Source organism: Ursus americanus, chromosome 31, assembly GCF_024610735.1.
Source record: "Ursus americanus isolate L20-20 chromosome 31, mUrsAme1.1.p, whole genome shotgun sequence".
Classification (NCBI taxonomy): Eukaryota; Metazoa; Chordata; class Mammalia; order Carnivora; family Ursidae; genus Ursus; species Ursus americanus.
Window position 1 is genome coordinate 7,201,781 of NC_142157.1, and position 16,682 is coordinate 7,218,462.

General features: G+C 38.7%; 1 non-coding gene across 1 annotated transcript; it reads left to right on the forward strand.

Annotated features, from left to right (window-relative positions):
• The first annotated feature begins 1,430 nt into the window (after window positions 1-1,430).
• TRNAE-CUC (transfer RNA glutamic acid (anticodon CUC)) lies at window positions 1,431-1,503 on the forward strand. The gene has a single exon. It is a non-coding gene; the product is annotated as a tRNA-Glu (tRNA).
• Window positions 1,504-16,682: the final 15,179 nt, after the last annotated feature.

Genomic DNA, 16,682 nt, shown 5'->3' on the forward strand with positions numbered 1-16,682 from the left:
TAGGTTAACTGCACTCTTGGAGGCATGTGAGACAGAACTCCTTAAAGCTACACATTGTAATTGTGAAAAGCAAAATTTAGTAGGCTGAGAAGCAAAATCCACTGTAATATGCCACTTTTTTTTTTTTACTTTTGTGGTAACCTTGAAAAGTACTGGTATATAATTTTAATAATAGTATTAAAAGTAGCTACGACTTCCAGAACAGTGTGTGCCTAACATGGGGCTAACGTGCGTTTTTAAACATTGAATCCTCACCATAAGCTTTTAATGCAGATCTTGTTTTTCCTATTTTACAGACAGGATAATTGAAGCACAGAGGGGGTAAGAAACATGTCTAAGATTAAACAGCTCTAGAATCAAATTCAAACCCAGTTAGTTGATCCCCAAGTCCCCATTTTTTACAAATAAGCTCCAGTGCCTCGGCAAACATCTTTGTGAACCTGCCAGGTGTTGTAAGTGGGGAAAAGCCAGCATAGTGGTTGAGTGTCAAGTCTTTGGCATCGAGCACACGTGCTGAGCATCCTGGTTCTGCTGCCGCAGAGCCGGGTAGCACCTGCCTCACCAAGTTGTCCTGGGTATCACAGGATAATCATGTTAAGCACATGAAACAGTTCTCGGCTTCTAGCTCTTGATTCTCTTGATTAAGATTAACCACCATGATGATGATGGTGGTGGTGGGGACGGTACAGGAGCCAGAGCCTTGCCTTTTGAGAGACGTCTCTTCTCCTATCAATCCCCTCAATTCTGAGGTCTGAGTTCCTAAGAATAATGACAAATTGTTATCAGATTGCCAGCTTGTTTCTTTCTTCACTCATGATCGCCGTTAGTTATTGCCTTGGGAGACAGCAACGTCATGCTGAAGAGCCAGGGCTCTGAAGCCAGGAGGAGGTGTAAATCTTGGTTCTGACACTTGCCTGATACGCCACTTTGGACTAATCATGAAATGCCTAAGCCCATATTTCTCAAGCTGTTTATGGTAAAGAATCAAATTTTTGTTTTCCTTCCTTTCCTTTCCTCCTTCCTTCCTTCCTTGTAATGTCCAATCTATTGTGGCCGAATCTTTTTGCAAAATACAATAGAAATACCTTAGCAATGTCAAAGGCTACCAACATGCTTAAATGCCAGCTCCTAATTTCTATCCTAACTTCACTGAGGAGGATGAACAATTTGTGGACCTCACTCTGAGTCATGCTACTTTAATAAGCTTTTGTTTTAAAATCTATGAAATGGAGACCCTAACACTTATTTCACGTGGTTGTTACCAAAAAATGAAGTGAAATAATGTAGATAAAGTGCTTAGCACATGTGTGCCTAGCATATCACGAGCAGTGAAGAATTAGGAGCCCCCTAGGAGCTCGTATTCCTGGTCTATGGCAGAAACAGGGATGGAGAGACAGAAGAGAGATATTAAAAGTAAATACTTTGAGGGGGTCTGGCTGGCTCAGTTGGTAGAGCATGAGACTCTCAATCTCAGGGTTGTGAGTTCAAGCCCCACACCGGGCATAGAGCCTACTTTGCAAAGAAAAAAGTAGACACCTCAAGTATTCATAGCTGAATCCCACATGGGTTAATTTTTCTCCTTATCTCTTTGGGTAGCTGAATCTCTCCTTGGGAGATACATCCCACAAATCTGGTTTTTCTAGTGATGTTTTAGGAGGGGTAAGTGACTAGCCTGGGCTAAGCCCCTGAGTCATGCCAAAGGCCTGTCCATTCTGAACCCTCAGCCTGCTGTTCAGTAATGTTCAGGATAGGCATAACCCTAGAACATCACTAAAGATAAGCAGGATGGACACTGATGTGCTGTCCAAAAGCGAGTGCATTATCATCAGGATTTCAGTTGTGGCTCAGAAGGACATAGCTCTCCCTGTAATGCCCAGTTAAATTAAATCGAGAAAACACTGCTGAAATAATATGTTTAATAACTGTGCAATTACTCCATGGGTGGTATCATCTGTTTGAGTTTAGGAGTGGGAGGAATAGAGGTCCCACAACGGCTGGGGAGGAGATGGCGCTGCCCTGTAATGCTCGCAGCAGGACAATTCATATAATGTACAACACTAGGACCCTCAGGGAGTAAGGCTGAGTCACAGTGACAGTTGTCAGCAACCTCCCAGCAACATTCAAAGGCTCAGTCAGTATCTAAGTGTTTAAGTCGTGGCCATAACATGAAATAGGACAGAGTCTCCCTGCTCGTGATATTTAACTGAACCTAACACAGCTGTGAATAAAGCACCACCGGCGGGGATAAAACCCATAAAAAAGGAAGATGACGCACATCTCCAAGATTCGTCTGATGACTCTAGGCCTGAGTAATAGCCTCAAAATTACGAAGTAGCCTCATGAAAACAGCAGTTGAGGCATGTCTAAACTATAACAGTAAACGTGAGCTCTCCATCCAGATTTATATCAAACTTAAGTTTACATCAAACTATATTCGGTAATAAATGTTAAATATTATTTAATCTAATAAAATTTGTTATCTTTAAAACCCTTTCCACGGATTGTTTATATGAGATAAGAAATCCTGATGTAAATATTATTTTACCTTTCAGCTCTGACATGGAAAGCTACAATATGGAAGAGCATCTGAAAGATAATATCTCTGTCAAATAAGACACCGAAAACACTTCCAGATGAAGTCTTAAACAGAAATAAATAGGTGGAGAAAAAAGATGTGAAAGAGAAATAAAAAGCCAAAACCTGTCAGGTCGGTGAGGAGAGAAATCAATATACCACACACGTAGTCTTGAACAATGAAAACATGGTGAAATTGCTCCCTTTCCTCTAGCCGAGTTGGCGTTGTCTAAGGGGCTCAATGTCCTTATCAGAGAGTATATTAAAGTAGTGGTGTAGAGCTGGAAAGAAGAAAAGTTCTAGATTCTAAAACAAGTGGAACAGGGGAAAAGGACCATTAATGGAACAACGTGTAAGGGGCAAGGAAAGGGGGGTAAAGCAGCCAGCAGGTGGGTGGCTTGAAAGTGCTTCAGAATATTAGCCTTACAGTTGACAATGTCTCCCTTGAAAACACAGCGAGATGATCTATGGAAAGTACTTAGCAAGTTCCTAAAATGCCCTCTGGGCTAAAGAAGGGAGAGCCATTGTTAAGGATAATAATAATAGTCAAGTAAGAATGGTGACTTAGACGCTAATTCACCCACTGTTTAATCTGTCAGTCCACCAAAATATGAATATTTTCTGAAAACTAAGGGTTATTATAAAATTATCATTTCTATCTTAGGTCTAAATCTGCATAGCTCTCTTAAAGGGAAAATCTTAATATAAGCGGAAAGTGGAAATAAATTTGCCAAATTTACAAATTGGAGTGAAAGAAGTACTCTAAGGGTTAATTTCATGTCAGGTAGTAATCAATTATTTTTTTTTTAAGTTTTTATTTAACAAACAAATTTCCAGTTTGTTAACTTACTGCGTTATGTTAGTTCCGGGTGTATAATATCGCAAGTACACTCCTTGATCCCCTTCACCTATTTAACTCATCCCCCCACCCACCTCCCCTCTGGTGACCATCAGTTTGTTCTCCATAATTAAGAGTCTACTTCTTGGTTTTCCTCTCAATTATTCGTTTAGTAAGGTACCAAGTAGTTTATGTGATATTGTATTACCATTTAGACTTTAAGCCACATTACTTAAAAAATAAATATTTCTAAGGCATAAACTGACCCAGCTTTTTCAACAAGCTGGTAGCTTGAGGGGAAAAAAATGGAGAGAATTTACTGCTATAAATTGTATAATGTTTACGGAACATAGTAACCATAGGTAATAAAGGGTATTTGGGGGCTCTAATTGAAATAAACCAACTGTTAAAGTATGTGTTTTTTTGAGACAACTTGGGAAATTTACTTATGGTTTGGGTAGGAGATGATATCAAGGAAAAAAGTTAGGGGCGCCTGGGCTCAGTCTGTGGCTCAGTCAGTTAAGCATCTGCCTTCAGCTCAGGTCATGATCCCAGGGTCCTGGGACTGAGCTCAGCGTCTGGCTCCCTGCTCAGCAGGGAGTCTGCTTGTCCCTCTCCCTCTGCTCCTCCCCCTGCTCCTGCTCTCACTCTTTCTCTCCAATAAACCAATAAATAAATAATCTTTAAAAAAAAAAAGAGGGAAAAGTTTAGTTTTATTGAGGGTAATAATGGCATCATGACTGTGTAAGAAAATAGCCATATTTTCAAAAATTTGTACTGAAGAACATAAACGTGAAATGGGATCTCAATGGCTGAGTTTTGCTTCCCAAAAGGGAAAAACAGGGATGGGTGGCGCAGAGGCATCAAACGTTTGGTAACTGTTAACGCTGATGATGAGGATATGAAGGCTCTTTGCCCTCTTTGCTCTAAGTATGCTTGACATTGTAAATGATTAATTGAATGACAAGCACTCAAACATCAGGCAGTCAACGTTCTCTCGCTATTTTTAAAAAGTGGTTTTCGGAAATAACAGCAATGTATTTATATTTACATTGTTTCAGGAGGAATATGATGTAATGATTTGGAACTTACAGTAAGTCACAATATCAGAACCTCTTCATTTCTCAAATCTACTTTACAGAAATTACGATATTATCAGGAAATTCAGCTAATTACTAAGCAAGTTTATGCACTCTGAGAAGTCCTACCAAGATTTTAAAAGTATTTACTTCATAATGACAATGGGTGGCTGGTAAGATGTATTTTTTGTTTCAAGTAGAATAAATCAATTCTTTTGGATGAAATTTATTTAACGCCTTCACATATTTTTAAAAATGCAAAGAAGAAATGAAACACTGAGACCCTAATGGTAATTTCTGATTTCACAATTAAGGAGACAGTCCTCTTCTGGGCCTGAGAACAAACCCCTCAACACTTTCACTCAATTCCAGCGTCCCCTTGTAGGAAAAGAATCATCAGCAACAACTTAGAATCTGCCTTTTTGCTTGCTCAGTAGGAGCATTACCCTAGAACAGCACCAAAAATAAGTAGTACGGACAGCAACATGCCGTGCAAAAGTGAATGCGTTATGATCAGGATTTCAATTGTGTCTCAGAAGCTTAAACTGAGAAAACACTGTTAAAGTAACATATTTCATAGCTGTGTAATTACTCCATTGGTAATAGCATCCATTTGGCTTCAGGAGTAGGATGAATAGAGGTCCCTGTGTGTGTGTGTGTGTGTGTGTGTGTGTGTGTGTGTGTGTGTATGTGTGTGTGTGTGTGAGTGATACTTGCCTCTAAGCTGAATCTAGCCCAGCCCTCTCTTTCAGCCTCTCTATAATGATAATGCTGTGGGATAGTTCTGGAGTCATAACCACAGACCTCAAGACTAAGCAGTTTTCCCTTTCTTTCTTTCTTTCTTTCTTTCTTTCTTTCTTTCTTTCTTTCTTTCTTTCTTTTCTCTTTCTTTCCTTCTTTCCTTCTTTCTTCCTTCCTTTTTCTTTCTTTTCCTTCCTTCCTTCCTTCCTTCCTTCCTTCCTTCCTTCCTTCCTTCCTTTCCTTTACGAGAGCCTGGGGCAGGGAGGACAGGAAAGGGCAGAGGCAGAGAGAGAGAGAGAGAATCTTAAGTAGGTCCTATGCCCAGCGCCCAGCACAGAGCCCGGCACACGTCTTGATCTCGGGACCTGAGATCATGACCAGAGCTGAAGTCAAGCGTCTGATGCTTAACTGACTGAGCCACCCCGGCGCCCCTAAGCAGCTCTTTAAAAGCGCATTACTTTTTCCTGCATCCTTTCCTGTAGAAATATTGCCTTTCACCTTCCGGTTGTTCCCTTTTGAGCCATCCTGTAGGTCTTTTGTGCTTTGGGTTTTGCTGGTCCCTTTCAGCCCCTTTTTGAATCACCTCCGTATTCATTTCCCACCTTTCCCACCTTACTTTAAGGACAAGTTCTCTGCCCCTCATGGTTCACTTTCAAGTCTTCCAAGCTTCATAAATTGGGAAAAAGAAGAGTTATCAGTACATATTCTTAGTTTATGAAAGAAAACATCAGAAGTCCCTTACGGCAAAGAAAACCAGATCATATAAAGATTGTACTTTCCAAGCAAACACATAGTAACGTCCTGTAAATAGAGGTAATACTATCTTATTTTACAAATGATGTTATGATGATGGGGGGAGAGAGGAATTTTTTCCAAGTTACAGACAGTTCAAAATTTCAAAATATTAGTGCAGGTATTTAACCGGACACTGGTAACATCAAAATCTAATCAAAATGGAATAGCAACAAAAGCTATTTCCTTCCCACCTATTTTTGCATAACATCCTGATTTACCAGCTGCAAGACTTCTCACATGCTTGAGATAGCGGTTCTAATTTACATTACAGGCCTGTCCCAGATTAGTCATCTTGTTGATAACGCTGTGGTCTCAAATATATGTAATCTTTTACAAAAATAATCATGAAGTATTTCTTGTAACATCTGAAAAAAGCTGCTTTCTGCTTTGCCAACCTGGTGCTAGCCGAAATATTTCTCATTAATAGCCCAAGGGAAAGAGCATCCGTAGTTCTGCAAATCCAAGAGTCTAGGGAGGACTGAGAAACCATTCAACGTGTGCCTCCGTCTTGAAGAATGAATTAACTAGTTAGTGGTAAATAAGAAGAGAGCCTGTTTGTAAAGATCTCCAGAGATGGTTATTTTATGACCTCAGTGACTTCCATGACTTAAAATTCAAAGGAGTGAATTTAAAGGTCTTAGTGGCTTTATTCAACATTTCGTGAATCAGGCAGCCTTCAATCTAGCAGGCAGAAAGGAGCTCGAATAAGCCGTACAAAACGAAGGACTTTTATAGGCAGAGGGGAGCAGGAAAGGGGACGTTACACCAGACAAAAAAAGCAGACTGGTTATGGCAAGGTCACCTTTCTTTAGGGGATGACAAGGGTCTCTCAGGCACATTTCCTACCTACCTAGTGCTGATTTGGGGATTCCTGATTGACTGGTTTAAGACTCCATTTCTGGGAGAGCCAAGCTGTAGTTAAGTCAAACCTTGGTTTGGTGATGTGGGGTTTAGCATAAGTGACTCCATTTGGGGACTTGTTGCCTTGTGGGTTTTTGTTGTTGTTTTCTTTTCTTTCTTTCTTTCTTTATTCCAAGATTTCATTTAAATTCAAGTTAGTTAACATATAGTATTAGTTTCAGGAGTAGAAGTTAGTGATTCATCACTTACATATAACACCCAGTACTCATCCCAACAAGTGCCCTCCTTAATGCCCGTCACCCATTTAGCCCATCCCCCCTCCCCTCCAGCAACCCTCAGTTTGTTTCCTATAGTTAAGAGTCTCTATGGTTTGCCTCCCTCTCTGTTTTTATCTTATTTTATTTTTCCTTCCCTTCCCCTATGTTCATGTGTTTTGTTTCTTAAATTCCACATAGGAGTAAAATCACATGGCATTTGTCTTTTCTCTGACTGACTCATTTTGCTTGTTTGCCTTATTTTTAACACTGCTCAACAATTCTTTGTTTTCATCAGCCAAAATCCAAGGGCTGCGTTTATACTGTGTTTCCCCACTGTGAAACGGAAGAGCCGGACACCAGCCTTGACATTGCTGCAGCAGACTTGACATTCACGTTTTGCGTGTCTGAGATGGTCTGGGTACTCCAGTGGCACCAAAGCTTTTAATTTTCATCCAGGGTCGGGTGTTTTCTGTGCACAGACACATAACATCACCAGCCATTCGACTATCCCTGAAGCTACATCTCTCACTCGAGCAACTCTAACTGGCAGGAGCCCTCACTTTTACTTGCTTCCCTACAGAGCTACCTCCCCCCTCCCACACACCAATAATTTCACATCAGGATGTTTAATTTATTGTAAACTTCCACTTTCTGTGGAAAAAAAATTTTTTTTTTGCCTTTTATGCAAGTTACTGTCTTCAATGACAAAAGAAAGAACTTTCAGGCTTGTCCTGAGTTGTGGCTGCTGACTCAGTCCCCAACACTTGCCTGGAAACCTAATCACACCTCAGTGAAGGTGCCAATCAGTCTAATTTCTACTCTAGTTGCTCAACGGCAATGAAAATCGTGACTGTTAAACTGCAAACACCAATCAGTGACTCTGATACCTCTAGAGTCAAATTTTCCCCACAATTGAGGCCACCTCCAAATAGCAAAGACTATCACTAGACCCCGACTTAATGTATTCTCTTTTTCTCACCTCTCTCCTAATTTTTGCTTCTTGATTATATTCACGTGTAATCTCTGGAAAGATCTGCTCCTCCTGTGCAATTTTGGTCTGCAAAGTGTGGGTCCCCAGGTGCACCCATAGTCATCATTTTACACAGTGCCAACATGGTTCAGTGGCTCTACTTTACATAATACCCCAGTGGCACTTGACAGCTATAATCAGTAACCGGCCTTCACTCCTCCTGGTTCAATAATCCCATTTGCTCTGTTTTTCACTTAGTTTTTAGTCTCCTGTCCTTTAAACTTCCACGTGGCTCCTCTCTGAACTTTTGCCAAGTTAACTGGGTCCCATGGCTTTGAAGTGATCAGCGCTATAAGAGGCAGTCTTAGAAGGACCCAACCATCCCAGTCACATGATTACAGGACAGAACAAAGACCTCTGGAGTGTTTGGGGTGCCGAGAAATGCCCAGGGTAGTTGCCTCTGCCCAACCAGTGAGGCTGGAAGCAAGGTGCTCACATTTGTGGTATTCCAAGACGTTTTAAAGGAAGGGAGTTTAAAAACGTATCAGCATTACCATTTTCATTACATGGAGTATTTCATGTAATGTTTACATTACTCACATTATCTCATTCAATTTATTGTCCATGAGAACCCTGAGAAGGAGGTCATTACTGCCTCCATTTAACAGATGAAAAAGCTGTCTCAGAGAGAAGGTGTTACAAATCAGAACAAGAGTCCGGGTTTGTCTGACTTCAGAGTGCAAGCTTTTATACCAAATCATGCTGCTTTGCATATGGCAGTGGGCAAGGAAAGACTTTCACCCCGGAAACAGCCCACACTGGGGCTAATTCTCAAATTACTCAAATTAACCAAATGGCATATTAATCCCCATAACTTTGCAGAAACCAGAAGTTTCTATTTCATCTCTCCTTCCCCAGCTTAGTATCACTTGGGAGTGTGGATAGAGGGAAATGGAAATATAAGAGAAGGAAGAGAGAAAATTGATATGGTACCAAAAATACAAGGCAGAATTATCTTTGAAAATAATTTTGAGATGCATGAATGAGATTTCTAGGAGATCACATTCAAGTTAATAACTTGTCTATGCAGTTTCAAAACTTAGAAATCTTCTTGGGACACCTGGGTGGCTCAGTCGGTTGAGTGTCTGACTTTGTCTAGGGTCATGATCCTGGGGTCCTGGGATGAGCCCCGCATTGGGCTCCCTGCTCAGCGGGGAGTCTGCTTCTCCCTCTCCCTCTGCCTCTCCCCCTGCTTGCACTTTCCTATCTCTGTCTCTCTCTCAAATGAATGAACAAAATCTTTTAAAAAATGTTGAACTCTTCCAGTTAAGGAATGAATAAGTCATTGGGATGAAAGATACAGCATAAGGAATATAGTCCGTGGTATTGTAATAGTGTTATGTGGTGACAGATGGTGACCCACTCCTGGTGAGTGCGACATAACATGTACTTGACGGATCGCCATCTCGTCCACCTGAAACTAAGGTAACATCACGTGACGACTATACTTCAATTAAAAAAATGTTGAATTTCCTGCTGTAAGGAGGGGTTCTGAGTCAACAAGACAGATGTAAATGTTTTTATAGGAGTCAGACCTGGATGTACTGAGGGTACTTTAATTTTTAGGTAATCTGTGTAGATAGTAGATATTGTGGAAATTGTTATCGATCAGTATCAAAATCATATTGATGTATTGCAAAGTGAGGGAAAAATAATAATAATAATAAAGAAAAGAATAAATGAGAACATCAGCATAAGATAATTTATATAAACTCAAGACAGAGACCATTTGTCTACAAATTTGGTAAAGATGGGTGCATGGTGACAGTATGGAGCCCTTGACAAATGTCCATCTGAAGATGGCATGCCTAGACACTCCATTAATACAGAAATCCCAGCCAAAGCTTCCTATAATCAAGAAGATTTCTAAGGTTTTTTAGATTTTATTCATTTATGTGAGAGAGAAAGAGTAAGAGAGAGAGAGAGCACAAGCCAGGGGGAGAGGCGGAGACCAACCAGGTGCCCCAGATTTCAACATTTTTAAAAAGATAATTTTCTAGTAAATTATGAGCATGTCTCATAGCCTATACACCACACAATATAGTCTCTTTTTTTTTTCAAAAAAGCCTATTTTATAAGGATGAAATTGTAATCACCAAATATTATTTAATGTCCAGAGGAGTACAATTGGACCTGCAATGATTTATTTCACACTAAAAGCCAGGGTATTTGGGAGAATAAGTTTTTTTCCCAGAAACATCAGAATTTACTCTCTTGAAATGGGACATTTATTTTGAGGTAGGTAATTATTTTCAGTAATAATTTCTAATTTTTTTCTGATATTAAAGGTTTATGATTTGGGGGGAAATCAGTTTATATTTTTATTAATGTGTAATTTTAACAACTAAATTTAAAGTATAAAAATTGTCTTCCTTATTATTTTCATTGATGTTTATTTACTCTGATTATGGTTAAATTAAAATTAAAACTTTTTGGTATTTCCATCAATTTAAAGAAAAATAACAGGAAAGATTAAGTGCAGTAGACAAATCTACTTAAGGTATAAAGTTAGAATAAGATCAGAAAGAAATCCAGGGAGCAGCCTGGGTGGCTCAGTTGGTTAAGCATCTGCCTTTGGCTCAGGTCGTGATCCCAGGGTCCTGGGAGCCTGCTTCAACCTCTCCTGCTCCCGCTGCTTGTGCTCTCTCTCTCTCTGTCAAATAAATAAATAAAATCTTAAGAAAAAAAAAAGAAGGAAACCCAGGAAAATAAAGGGAATTGCATTTGTTGAAATGGTGTAATTATATGTTTTGATTAAGCAATATAGCATTTGTAATACACAACAATTTTAACTCTAAATTTATTAACATACACAAAAGCAGAGCCTAATATTATGAATAATATGTGTACCACCTTAGCTCAATAATTACTAATCTTTTCTCATGCTTACTTCATCCATCTTTTTCTAGTTTTTCTTTATTTTAAAACAAATCCCTGAGATATCTTAGTATTTCACCATTTTTTCATGTCGTGTCACTCTTAAATATTTATCTAAAAAATAAGAATATTTTCTTACCTAATCACAACACCAGTATCATGCCATCAAAAGAAATATTAATTCCCAAATATAATCCTCAGTCCATATTCAAAGTTCCCCCAATTATCTCATAAAATCTTTTTATACCTGATTTGTTCAAATCAAGATCCAGATAAGTTCCACTCTGCATTTGATACTTACGTCTCTTAAATCCCTTCTCCTCTTCAGTTTTCTTTACAAGATCTGTCCTTATAAAAATGAGGTCAGTCATCTTGTAGCGTAGCCCACATTCTGGCTTTTTGATGCTTTCTTATGGTGTCATTCAGTTGTTCTTTCCTCTGTATTTCCTATTAACTGAAAGTAAGATCTGAATGTGAACAGATTCTGCTTCATTTTCTTTTTCTTTCTTTCTGTCTTTTTTTTTTTTTTTGCATAAATATTGTACGGGTAGTGCTTTGTACTTCACAGGGCATCACCTCAAGGAGCACATGTCTGGCTGATACACTTTTAGTGATGCTGAGATGGACCTCAAGTTCCGAGGAAGGCAGTCAGTCCCCCTACCGTGCAGCTCTCCATCAAACTTTACCCTAATGGTTCTTAGAAGAATCAATTATTTCAGGGCGTCTGAGCGGCTTATCTCTCGGTTAAGTGTCTGCCTTCCACTCGGGTCATGATCCTAGAGTCCCAGGATGGAGCCCCGCGTATGGAGGACAGGGACCCAGCCCTGCAGCAACCAGCTCCCTGCTCAGTGGGGAGTCTGCTTCTCCCTCCGACCCTCCTCCCTCTCGTTTTTACTCTCTCTCTCTCAAATAAATAAAAAAATTTTTAAAGATTTTATTTATTTATTTGACAGAGAGACAGCCAGCGAGACAGGGAACACAAGCAGGTGGAGTGGGAGAGGAAGAAGCAGGCTCCCAGCAGAGCAGGGATCCTGATGTGGGGCTCGATCCCAGGACCCTGGGATCACGCCCTGGGCCAAAGGCATACCCTTAACTGACTGAGCCACCCAGCCACCCCTCAAATAAATAAAATCTTAAAAAAAAAACCAATCAATTATTTCATTATTTTGTTTTTATTTATTTTTTTATTATGCTATGTTAGTCACCATACATTACATCCTTAGTTTTTGATGTAGTGTTCCATGATTCATTGTTTGCGTATAACACCCAGTGCTCCACACAGTATGTGCCTTCCTTAATACCCATCGCCAGCCTATCCCCATCCCCCATCCCCCTCCCCTCTGAAGCCCTCAGTTAGTTTCCCAGAGTCCATAGTCTCTTGTGGTTCATCCACCCTTCTGTTTACCCCCCCTTCTTCTTCCCTTCTTTCTCCTACCGATCTCCCTGCTATTTCTTATGTTCCATAAATGAGTGAAATGATATGATAATTGTCTTTCTCTGCTTGACTTATTTCACTTAGCAAAAACTCCTCCAGTCCCATCCATGTTGCTGCAAATGTTGGGTAATCATTCTTTCTGATGGCTGAGTAATATTCCATTGTATATATGGACCACATCTTCTTCATCCATTTGTCTGTTGAAGGGCATCTTGGCTCCTTCCACAATTTAGCTATTGTGGACAATGCTGTTATGAACATTAAGATGCATATGGCCCTTCTCTTCACTACATCTGTATCTTTGGGGTAAATACCCAGTAGTACAGTTGCTGGGTCATAGGGTAGCTCAATTTTTAACTTTTTTTTAATGTTTTTTTTTTATTATATTATGTTAGTCACCATACAGTACATCCCTGGTTTTTGATGTAAAGTTCGATGATTCATTAGTTGCGTATAACACCCAGTGCACCATGCAATACGTGCCCTCCTTACTACCCATCACCAGCCTATCCCATTCCCCCACCCCCTCCCCTCTCAAGCCCTCAGTTTGTTTCCCAGAGTCCATAGTCTCTCTCATGCTGAGAATCAATTTTTCAATAGATTGCCCAATAGCAATTTTCTACTTTTATAATTCCTCTGTAGTTCTCAGCTATAATTCTTCTTTAAAAAAGAGCTTTGCTTAATCAAAGACATCAACTTAAATACTTTGCCCATTAATTTATACAGGAAGAGTAGGATAAATGCTTAACTCTTTCCCAATTACCAGTTTTCAGACTAAGAAGTTAGTTCTCTGGCCACCTTCAATGGTGATAAAAGATGATTTCTTTTTTTCTTTCCTTTTTATTTAAATTGCCGTCTGCTCAATATCTTTTATTTAACTTTCCTGTTTTATCTTTCTTAAAAACAATGAATTCATACATTTTTATAAATTCAATATATTTGAATCAAGTGTAGTCACTTTTCCTTTTTGAGGCTCCGATTGTCCCGTCTTGGACAGTGCAAGGGTCTTTTGATCTCGCTCCTATATCCTTTTGATAAACCCAATGAATCCTAGATGATTTCTTTGGTTTCTTGGGCATGTGCATGCATGTGCACTCTCTCTCTCTCTCTCTCTCACACACACAGTCTCAATTCATCTCATATATTTCCTATTTCAGGTTTGAAATCACTCATTTTTCCAATCATTTCCCAATTAGGGAATTGGTGGGGAATTTCCAGTAGAACACAATTTGGACTCCAGGAGTATTCATTGCTTCTAAGTTTATTACTGTTTCTAGGTTTTTCCAGTGTATTGAACAAGGAAATATACATTTAAAAAAATTGTGGTAAACTACACATAGCATAAAATTGACCATCTTAACTGTTTTAAGTGTATAGTTCAACAGTATCAAGTACATTCACATTGTTGCATAACCAATTTCCAGAACACTTTTTGTCTCACAAAACTGAAACTCTATACTCATTTGTTGTTGCTTACAACTCACCATTCTCCAGTCTCCTAGCCTCTGGAAACCACATTTCTACTTTCTGTCTCATAAATTTGACTACTCTAGGTACGTCATATAAATGGAATTATTCAATAGCTGTCTTTTTTGTGACTGGCTTATTTCACTTAGCACGATGTCCCTCAGGTTCTCTGTGTTGTAGCATGTGCCAGAATTCCCTTCCTTTTAAGACTGAATAATATTCCCATTGTATCATATACCATATTTTGTTTTTTCAATTCATTCGCCAATAGACAGTTGGGTTGCTTCCCTATTTGCCTGTTGTGATAAGCCTGCTTTTAAAACAAGTGTACAAATATATTTTGGAGACTCTGTTCTCAGTTCCTTTAGGTATACAGGTATACCCAGAAGTGGAATTGCTGAATCATACGGTAATTCTATTTTCTATATTTTTAGGAACCTCTCTTTTTCCATAGCAGCTGCACCATTTTACATTCCTGTCAATAGTCACAAAGTTTCTAATTTCTCCACATCCTTGCCAATACTTTTCTTTTCCCTTTCTAATAGTAGACATTCTAGTGGATATAGGTGGGCTCTCATTGTGGTTTTGATTTACATTTCCCTGATTATGATGTTGAACATTTTTTCTTATGTTTCTTGGCCATTTGTATAACTTCTTTGGAGAAGTGTCTGTTTGGGCTCTTTGCCTATTTTTTATTGGTTTGTTTTTATTATTGTTGAATTGTGGAAGTTCTTTATATATTCTGACTATTACTCCCTTATCAGATATATGATTTGCAAATATTTTCTCTCATTCCATGGGTTGGCTTTCATTCTGCTGATTGTGTCCTTTGATGCACAGAAGTTTTAATATTGATGTATTTTTTTACTCTTGTTGCCTGTGGTTTTGTTTTTTTGTTTGTTTTTTGTCCAAACAGTACTTGCCAAATCCAATGTCATGAAGCTTTCCCCCTAAGTTTTCTTCTAAGAGTTTTATAGTTTTGGGCCTTATGTTTATGGGTCTTTGATCCATTTTGAGTCTTTTTTTTTTTAAGTTTTTTTTTTAAGACTTTTTTTATTTATTTGAGAGAGATAGTGTGACCTATGGGAGGAGTAGAGGGGCAGGGAGAGGGACAAGCAGACTCTGCACTGAGCACAGAGGCTGATACGGGGCTTGATCCCAGGACCCTGAGATCATGACCTGAGCTGAAACCAAGAGTCAGATGCTTAACCGACTGAGCTATCCAGGCACCCCTTGAGTTATTATTTTTTTTTTATATATAGTGTAAAATAAGGATCCAACTTCATTCTTTTGCACGTGGATATCCAGTTTTCCAAATACTATTTGTTGAAAATACTGTCCCGTTCTCCAAGAATAGTCTTGGCACCCTTGTCAAAAATCATTTGACCATGTATGTTAGGACTTTTGGGCTCTCCAGTCTGTCTTTACACCAGTACCACATTGTTTTGATTATTACAGCTTTGAAATCAGGAAGTTTAAGACCTCCAACTTTGTTCTTCTTTTTCAAGGTTGTTTGGGCTATTCAGAGTCTCTTGAGATTCAATATGATTTTAGGATGAACTTTTCTATTTCTATAAAAAATGCCATTGGGATTTTGATAGAAATTGCATTGAATCTATAGATTGCTTTGGGTTGACATCTTAACAATATTAAGTCTTCCAATCCGTGAACATGGGATGTTTTAAAATTTATTTGTGTTTTCCTCAATTTCTTTTCAGCAATCTTTTATAGTTTTCAGTGTATGAGTCTTTCACCTCCTTGATGACGTTTACTCCTAAATAGTTCATTCTTTTTAATGCTATCATAAATGGAATTGATTTCTTAATTTCCTTTTTTGGATTGATGTATGCACATGTAACTGATTTTTGTGTATTGATTTTGTATCCTACAACTTTGCTGAATTTATTTGTAGTTCTAACAGGTTTTGTGTGTGTGTGTGTGTGTGTGTGTATAATCTTTAGAGTTTTCTACAAATCAGATCATATCCTCTTCAACCAATCATAATGTTACTTCTTCCTTTTATTTTGGATGCTTTTTTTTTTTTTTTTTTTTTTGCTTAATTACTCTGTCTAGAACTTCCGGTACTGTGTTGAATAGAAGTGGTGGAAATGGGCATCCTTATCTTGTGACCTTAGAGGAAAAGCTTTGTCTTTCACCATGAGTATGATGTTGGCTGTGGGTCTTTCATAAATTTCTTCATTTTGAGGTAATTTCCTTCTATTCTCAGTTTGCTGCATGTTTTTATGAATTAAACGGAATGTTTTAAAGAACAAGGTGATGAATGAAAGCTACAATAAATAATTGCTTTCTAAGATGTTACTTTAATGTTACTTTGTAATCTTCACAAGGTATTGAAATAACCATCATATTTCTTGTTAAGCAAATAGTGAACATGTATTTACTCATTCATTCAATAACTATTGTTTGCTCTCTACATGTGTCAGGTACTTCTGGGAACTGGGCAAGGCTTTAGACAAAGTAGCTGCTCTCACGGAGTTTGTACTTTGTAGCGGAGGAAGATAGAAAATAATCATAGAGAATTGCAGAGAATTAAAATATGGCAATGTGATGGAGAGGGTCTGGGGAACTATTTTAGATTGGAAGGTAGGGAAGACCTTCTAAAGAGGTCAGAGTTAAGCTGAGATCTGATTGATATGAAGGAAGTAGACATGCAAAGAGCAAGCATTTCAGGCAGAGAGAATGACAAGGACAAAAACTCCAAGATAGG